Genomic DNA, 9,497 nt, shown 5'->3' with positions numbered 1-9,497 from the left:
GGAATTTAAGTCAACATGTCGAAGAGGTATCTGCGTGCTGCATTCATTACAGCTTTGTTTGAAAGAGAAAACACATGTAAACAATCTATATGTCCATCAACAAATGAATGGATGAAGAAAATGTGATATATTTCCAAGTGTGATATACAATGGAATACTATTCATCTTTTAAAAAGAAAGAAACTCTGTCTTTTGCAGCAATATGTACAGAATTGGAGAGCATTATGTTAAGTGAAATAAGCCAGGCACAAAAAAACAACTTTCCTAAATACAGTTATGCATAGAAGAAATGTACCTAAACACAGTTATGGCATATATGCCAAGCCCACAGCTAACATCATACTTAATGGTGAAAAGCTGAAAGCTTTTCCTCTGAGATAGGGAAAAGGACAGAGATGCCCACTTTCACCACATACTCACACTTAAATGCAGAATGTTAAAAGGTCAAGTTCATAGAAGTAGAAGTAGAGAGTAGTATGCTGGTTACCAGAAGCTAGAAGTGGGGGTGGGGAGGAAGGAATGAGGAGGTGTTTATCAAATTGTACAAAGTTGCAGTTACACAAAATAATAGGCTTATAAAATCTACTGCACAGAAGGATGACTATAGTTAATAAAAACATGTTAGCTATTTAAAAATAGCTGAGAAAGTAAATTTGCAATGTCATATCACAAAAAAATAAGTGAAGTGATGGATATGTGAATTAGATGGATTTAATCATTCCACTTTCTATACATATAAAAAAAAATCACATTATACCCCGTAAGTGTACACAATTATGATGTGTTAAAAATAATGATAACGATTAATCAATAAATTTTAAATTAAAGAAAATTAACTGTGGTATAGATTTGTCTTTTTGCTTTCATGTTATTTTAAATAATAATGACTTTTTGGCAGCCTACATAGGCCCATATCTAACTCATTCCAAATTTTTGCTCGGAAAATACATGGAAAACAGTTTACACAAGTCTGTCCCTCTGAATTAACTTTCTCAGGGTAAAAATAATCTAATCAGAAAGAAAAAAAAACTCCATAGGATTAGAAGAGTAATATTTAGTCCATTCGTTAGTTACAAATATTCCATTAGTTAGAAACATTTCCCAGTACTCTCATCCAATGTGGGACCTGAATAAACGTCAAGGCTGGATTACGTTAGGAGGTTTCATCTTCCTGGAGAGAAGGATATTACCACATTAGATGACGAGAAATCTGCAGCTTATAGAGATCTAGTAATTTTCCCAAAATCATACTGTTATATGACAAGTTGGCCAAAAGTATTGTCAAAGTTGTTGGTCTAAAGAGCGATGCTTTACTGCCACCTTATGAGCAAATAGGGTTTGCTACAAGTCCTAACAAGAGTTCATTACAGTTGAACTTGGGCTTAGAGAGTGTCCTTTGCAGATGAAATAAAGTGTCTTGTATGTCATACTAAGATGTTTATTTCTATTATAACTAACCAAGGATAGTGATTTTTAACAGATAATATTTAAATGGAAAATTACAGTCAGAAGAATAGAATGGAACAGTTAAGACGAATAGTAAAATAATATTAAAACAAGATAACTTTAATTAAATAAATGTTTATGGGTTTGATCAATATGTAAGCTAATATAAGGAATATGTATTTACAGTATATTAAAATTGAGCTTGAGTGAAAAGGGGTTTAGAGAGAGTAAGAGCATTAATTTTTGTTGCATCAAAACATATGTAGAAGCAAATTTAGAAAAACATAGGATCCATATTAGATAAATTGACTTTCAAGATTCCACAAGAGCCAGTGAAATTAAGATGTCCAGTGTCCGCTCCTCAAAGAAGATATTTATGAGGCCAACAAACATGAAAAAACTCATGAGCACTGATCATTAGAGAAATGCAATTCTAAACCACAGTGAAATACCATCTCATGCCAATCAGAATGGTGATTATTAAAAAATCAAAAACAATAGATGCTGGCGAGGCTGTGGAGAAATAGAAACTCTTTTACACTGTAGGTGGGAATGTAAATTAGTTCAACCATTGTGGAAGACGGTATAGTGATTCCTCAAGTATCTAGAACCAGAAATATTATTTGACCCAGCAATCCCATTACTGGGTATATAGCCAAAGGACTATAAATCATTCTACTATAAAGACACATGCACATGTATGTTTATTGCAGCACTATTCACAATAGTAAAGACTTGGAATGAGCCCAAATGCCCATCAGTGATAGACTGGATGAAGAAAATGTGGGACATATATACCATGGAATACTATGCAGCCATAAAAATGAATTCAATCTGTCATTTGAAGGGACATGGATGAAGCTGGAAGCCATCATCTTCAGCAAACTAACACAGAAACAGAAATTCAAGCACCACATGTTCTCACTCATAAGTGGGAGTTGAACAATGAGTACATGTGTACACAGGGAGAGGAGCAACACACACTGGGGCAGTTGCGGGGTGAGGGGTAACGGGAGGGAGAGCATTAGGACAAATACCTAATGCATGCGGGTCTTAAAACCTAGATGATGGGTTGATAGGTGCAGCAGACCACCATGACACATGTATACCTATGTAACAAACCTGCACATTCTGCATGTGTATCCCAGAACTTAAAGTAAAATAAAAATCTAAAATAGTAAATTTCATAGAAGCAGAGAATAAAATAATAGTTTCCGGGGACTGGGGGGAGGGAGAAATGGGGAGTTGTTGTTCATGGTTTTAAAATTTTGATTACGTAAGAATAAGTTCTGAAGATCTGGTATACGACCTAGTGCACATAGTTAACAATCCGGTGTTGTGCACTTAAAAACTGATTGAGGGTAGGTCTTGTTAATTTTTCTTACAACAACAACAGCAGCAGCAGTAACAAAAACAAAGAGTCACAAGAAAATTTTTAGAGGTGATAGATATGTCTACTGCCTTGATTGTGACGATGCTTTCAAGGTTGTATGCATATGTCCAAACTCATTAAATTGCACGCGCATGCGTGTGTGTGTGTGTGTGTGTATAAAGATGTCCAGTGTCTGATGCTAAGAATGTGGGTACAGTCTCATGACGTGGGTAAGTGAGTTATATGTATATAGGCAACAGAGTAAATACAGATGTGAGTGGGTTTGTCATGCAGAGGAAGCAGGGTGGGCTGGAAGATGGCAATGACTAAAACCTGTGGCTAATCAATAACCAAAGGATAAAATATACAGGGAATCAGAGGAAGGAATTTGAAATCACCTGCCAAAGATAAAAGGAGAGAGAGAGAGAAAGAATGAGAGCACAGGCAGTGACTGTCAGAGCTAGGACCACAAAAGGGGGACGTTCCTTTCACGTTAGCAGTCATAAGAGACCTGTGACTATTATCCTTAGGGGTTGCATGAGAAGGAGGCCATCTTGCATTTAGATGTATGCTGATCTCCTTCACTTCCTTGGGAATGCCTACTATCAAATGACAGAAAAATATATTATTTTTACTGATCTTTTTACTGTTATTCATTGACAGTTTAAGTCAGTGCTTTCTTATCCACTAAAAAGATTTGCAGTATTATAGAGCACAAATATCATCCATTGGAATTCTTAGAAAAAGTAGAATAATGACAATGTATTCTAGTCTAGACTTTAGGAGGTATCATAGGAAAAAGAAGTACAAAAAATAAGTACAATGGCGTGATAAAAGATAAAGTCAACTTCTACTTTCAAACAATATGATCCAAGAAAAACCAGATAAGATATCTTATCCTACGTGAAACAACAAAAATAGACCAAATATGTAAAACAATGACACTAGGACACCAGGCACTGAAGAATAGATCCCTAACAGATGGAAAATAAATAAGTTAAACTCTGTAGTTGGCCTTGGTTTTTGCAATGCAAGAGATTCTAGGAATAGGAAAGAGCAATCTCAATGAAGCAATTATGAGTTGAGGACACAGAGCTGAAAAGAAATAGAGACTAAACTGGCTGGTATCTGCAGGACTACTGCACAGGAGAGCTGGATAAAGGGATCAGAAGGTTAACAATTGGTGCTTGTGCGTGAAGAAACTACCCAAAGCAAGGAGAGAGTCATTAGAGAGGATTAGAGATAACAGAGCTCAAATCTCATGCAAGGCTATTAAAAGTGCCTATTTGAGATTTTTAAGAATTTGCTTGATGACATTAACAGCAAATTAATTATTGCAGAAGAAAAGATTTGTCAACAAAGATACAGCAATAATGTTAGAAAACAATCCTCCCACGATGCCTGAAGTTCTTGGTGTTCTTGCATAGCTCAGGACTTGGAGCAATGGAAATTGGCATGCTATAAAGCTAGAGAATGTCTAGTTTTTCCCAGAGATATTAACTCTAAATATGACACAAGAGAAGTGGTTGTTTCCTTCTCACTAGAGCCATGTATTCACCATGTAATCAGCATGGGACATAAGATCAAAGATCTAACAGAACATGTACACACTCTGACCACAGCCCTGCAAGGTAGTGAGAGGCAGAATAGCTGCTCTTTCCCAAGCCAGTAGGGAGCAAAGTTCTGCAGGGAAGAGAGCATATTAGTGCATATTATTTGTCTGCTGTACATATAGAAGTAAAAAATACATATGAAGTGTAACAGAGAAAAAGGTGTCCCTATATGCTTTAGGGGTTAAAATGTGTCCAGAGAATTTAAGAAAAAGGCTAACGACCAATGGGACATTTATGGATACCAACAATGTAGGTGTTCTTCTAGACAAAATGGATCGGTGAGAATGTGGGGCCCTGTTGATCAAAGCTGCACATGTGTAAATACCTCTGTCTCAAGGCTGAGTCCAAAAGGGAGGATGTTTAATGATGAGCTTGCAGAAGTTAGGCAACAGGAATTCTAAAGCAGAATACAATGTCCTGTAGTTCCATTACTTGTTTTTTTTTTTAAATGTCAAAGGAATATGGAAGAAATTTCTGTCACGTTCTTTGGAAGACAATCCGGAGGCTTGACATAGACTAATTCAGTGTTATTAGCATTAGAGAGCTGATTAATCTCAATATTTGCCTTTGACTCATGACTCAAATTCTGAATTTCTTCTACTTCTGAGATTTTTAGACCTAGATCTGACACCCAAGTCAAATCAGACTTTCATAAAAGTTTATTTATTAGGCAGACTATGGAAGGCAATCAATCAGTGAGGGGAGAGGTCCATGGAAGGAACTTTAAACAATCTGCTACAAGCTCAGTAGTGATAGCTCTTTGTTGTCAAAAACAAATGCAAGGAGATGTAAAAAGTGCAAGAGAGAGATTGGAGACATGGAGGGAAAAAAAAAGAAGATATCTTCCACATTCAAGGCCATGCAGCTGACATTTTCCATCATGGTAAAACCTGATTCTTCCATTAGATTTCCTAAAGGAAGTATCAGAACAAACATTTCATTAAGTAATACAATGTCAGAACTACAAAAATACCTTTAAAATTATCTTATCTAAAACCTGGTTTTATATTTGGAAAAACTAAGATCTAGAGTATAAAGGGAATTGACTAATGACAAAAGACAAAATTATTGGATTTCTTATCTAGTTATCATTCCATGATTCTAAGATGCCACTGGAGATATGACACATGCTACACTCTTTTTGAAATTAAGCTGTGCAATCAAGTCTGAGTTTGTGATGTGTGAGACATATCAATTCTCAACTATTCTGTTAATACTCTTACACTTTGGCTGAATTACTCATTAATGGGGATGACCTGAGCTTTGCACAGTCCTGTCTTTGTTCCTTGCACAAAATTTAAAAAATGACTGGGCTGAGGGCTCCAATCTGATGCCATGGTGAAAATTTTTCTCTCTGTGAAATGCATTCACTGATATAGGAATCAAAGCTGAAAGCATTGTGTTGTAAGATTTCAGTATCTAATCACTGATTTATGTCACATAAATCCAAAAATCTAAACACTGTCTCAGATAAAAGATCCAAACTTTGCAATTAACTCATCATTGTAGTTCAGAGTTTCAAACACATAAGAAGGTGAAAATATTTAAGAGAAAGCAAAACTACAATTTGTCTTAAAATAAAAAATAATTCAGGACCTGAAGGCACATTTGAGAGTTTCTCAAGTGGAAGGCAATCAATTGGCATATGGGAAAGTAAGGGCTCAGATACCAGAATGGACCTGAGGAATGTCATTTGGTACATTGAGTCTACTTTCTAATCCAGTGGACTTTCAATTACTATGTGCTTTTCTGAAGGGAGGCTGATTATTATCTGTGTGAACTGAAGCAAATTCCTGGCTTCAAGGTTGATGTACTTGATAGGAGTGGTAGATGGTAGTTTTAATGGACAAGCATATTTACAGTTCCCGTCTTTTCCCCAAATAGTACTCACAAGCTCTCAACACACAGGATGCAGGGATTATCATAGGTTATAAAATTGGTACCACAGATGGGTTGATATAAGCCAGGGCAGGGATTGACTGTTCCATTGTACCAACTCAACTTTACTTTCTCATACAGACATTTCACCTGAAATTGAGTTGAAAAGATTTATCCAGTTAGAACCCCACTTAGACAGTTAGGTCACCTTTGAACTTTACTAGGAAAATCTAAGCATAATCTAGGCGTGGTGACTCATGCCTTCATTCCAACACTTTGGGAGACTGAGGTGGGAGGATTGCTTGAGCCCAGGAGTTCAAGATCAGCTTAGGCAACAGAGCAATACCCTGTCTCTCCAAAAAAAAAATTTTTTAATTAGCCAGGCATGGTGGTGCATGCCTGTAGTCCCAGCTTCTCAGAAGGATGGGGCAGGAAGATCACTTGACTGCAGTGAGCAATGATGGCACCATTCTACTCCAGCCTAGGCAACACAGTGAGACCCCATCTAAAAAAGAAAAAAAAAGAAAAAAAAAATTCTAAGCACAGGACAATATTCCACTCTCACAAAAGCTCTCACTTTCCCATCTCCACAAAGCCATGGAACTAGAACCTATATATCCCATTTGGTAACAATATGATGCCCTGGTTGTCAGGACCTTCTCAATAAAGGAGAGCAATGGCCAACTATGCTATGGTTTAAAAAAAAAAAAGGAAGAAGAAGAGTGGATAAACAGATAATTTATCTGGGGCTTCTCTCTCAATCTTCTTTATGCCCCAACTATTAGATCTGGAAAGATTCTTAGAGATTTTCTATGACAGCTCAGCGGAGAAAACTGAAGATCAATAATGGAAGAATGCACGTGTCTTAGTTTAAAATACTTATTGCCCTGACACTGTGGAAAAAGTCAAAAACAAAGGAAGGGACATGTCTCCTCAGGGAACTGGACTCAGGGATGTTTGTTTTCATTGGCAGTTCTTCTCTGGACAATGCCGGTGCTGGTGATGAATTGAAGTAGTGACTCTGGGATTATGAATCTTGAGGCTAGTATTCTCAGGGGCTCCATAAGTGTCATAAGATTGGTACAGATAAAATACCCCACACACGAAGTAAGAGAAAATTTTGGCTAGGAATTTGGAAAGAAGGGGGTCATATTTTAACTTAGAAATTCCTCTTCCTTCTTTTTATCCAACACCACCATCATGGCCAGGCCACCATCGTTACCCAACTAATCCCTCCATTTCCTTTATTCCTCATTTCCTAAAGTTTCACATTTTAAACTTATTGAATAATTTTATTTCCTTGATTAAGGTCTTTCGTTGAACCTCATTGCATATTATAAAAAAGTATTTCTTATTATGAGCTAAAAGTCCCTGTGTGACCTGGAACCTCCCAAATCTTCTGCCCTTACCTGATACTACCTTGCTTTCTGTCCTTTCAGTAAGTTTGTTAGTTAGTTTTTTTATATATATAAGTTCTTTGTCTTTCCCTCCCCTCAAGGTCTTCTGAAGTGTCATGACCACCCCACCAAATATATTTTTTCTCAACCTAAACTCTGTCTATCTTTAGAGCTTAGGTTATAACCCACTTTCTCAGAACTATTTATTAAAATACAGTCACAACTCTCTGTTACTTGCTTTTATACTTTTAATCAGTTTGTAACAATGCATTTGTTTAATTATTTAACTAATCCCACACCCCCAAAGGACTATAAGCCCAGAAGGGAAAGATATGCGTCCGATTAGGCTAGTCATTATGTGCCCAGCACATATATTGGCATTAGTCATTGCTATATGAACATTTGCCAAATGAATAAATGAGATGTAAAATAGTTGAATCTGAAGGAATATACAGTTAGCAAAGACAAGAGAAAGAACAGTTTCTATTGTTGTCTATAAATACAGCTTTTTTTCTCTCCCTCTTTGGAGGAAGATACGCATTCTTCAGGTGAGAATCCCACCCTTATGGGATTCTGTCTGTGCTCCAGTTACACAGGGCTTCAATTAGTGACCCAGGTAGGTAAGGTCTTTCTCCCCACTCTCCACTTGGGTGGCTCCTTTTTTTCCTTCAAGTCTCACCTTAGATATCCACATGACAGAGAAACCTTGCCTGAACCCATTGTTTATAGTAGTTATCTCTATGCTCAACAGATATTCTCTATCATACCATTTTATTTCTTGTATTTATAAAATTTACCATAAATCATAGCTGTTTTCTTCCCTTTTTGGCTATCTGCAAGGTTCATGAGGAAAAGGAATATAGCTGTTTTCCTCAATAGTGTATCTTAGGGCACAGCACAGGTGATTAATAAATATTTTTAAAGAAAACAAGTAAAAGTGATTGCGTTTATTATTGTTTATGGATTTATGGGCATGAGGCGAACTCATCCTGCAGGTAAACTTCTGGAAAAGAAAATTCCAGAACTGAACTTTATGAGACCAGGGTATAAATCCTGGACAAATTCTGCAGATCCTTTTCCTGGGGCAGTAGCCTCTGACAAGCTTCACATTCTGATCCCCAGGTCTCTTGAAGGTAGAGCTGCCCTCAAAATATCTTTCTCAACAGTCAACTCATGACCGACTTTTTTACAAAGAAGAAATAAAATTTAAAATTTATGAATTAGACAAAAGCTTAAGGTGCTAATACTTCTAAAGAGAAGGAATACAGTGATGCAAAGATGAATCAAAATGAAAAGTTTAATCCCTCATTCATCTTTTCCCTCACCTATCAAATATCGATTGACCTTACATTATATGCAATGCTCAGAAAGGTTGACAAAAATGAAAAAGGTGTCTCCATTTTGGCCTCATCCAAGTTGCAAACATAGTTTGAAGCTCTGTTAAGATATCTACTGTTTCTTCACATTTTCCTCCATCCATATCCACAAGTTGCCTTCCGCATTCACAAGTTGCATAAGCATTCTCTGTACATCTCAAGACATCTAGGAGCATTCTGGTTTTGTTTTTTTTTTTTTTTTTTTTTTTTGAGTCAGAGTCTCGCTCTGTCACCCAGGCTGGAGTGCAGTGGCGGGATCTTGGCTCACTGCAAGCTCCGCCTCCCGGGTTCAAGCAATTCTCCTGCCTCAGCCTCCTGAGTAGCTGGGACTACAGGCCCCCGCCACCTCGGGCTAGTTTTTTTGTATTTTTTAGTAGAGACGGGGTTTCACCGTGTTAGCCAGGATGGTCTCGAT

The 9,497-nt window shown here is 37.0% G+C and overlaps 1 long non-coding RNA gene across 1 annotated transcript in view; it reads right to left on the bottom strand.

Annotated features, from left to right (window-relative positions):
- Positions 1-5,075: 5,075 nt before the first annotated feature.
- The window catches only part of LOC105504199, a 4,956-nt gene continuing 534 nt past the window's right edge, over positions 5,076-9,497 (bottom strand). The window contains exons 2-3 of the long non-coding RNA XR_001000579.1: positions 6,323-6,459; positions 5,076-5,342 (exon numbers count right to left, since the gene is read on the bottom strand). This is a non-coding gene — a long non-coding RNA (uncharacterized LOC105504199). The remainder of the gene's footprint in view (positions 5,343-6,322; positions 6,460-9,497) is intronic.

This window comes from Colobus angolensis, unplaced genomic scaffold, assembly GCF_000951035.1.
Source record: "Colobus angolensis palliatus isolate OR3802 unplaced genomic scaffold, Cang.pa_1.0 Scaffold90, whole genome shotgun sequence".
In the NCBI taxonomy this organism is placed as follows: Eukaryota; Metazoa; Chordata; class Mammalia; order Primates; family Cercopithecidae; genus Colobus; species Colobus angolensis.
Note: the sequence above shows the minus strand (reverse complement) of the source record. Positions and strands in the feature narration are given on the sequence as shown.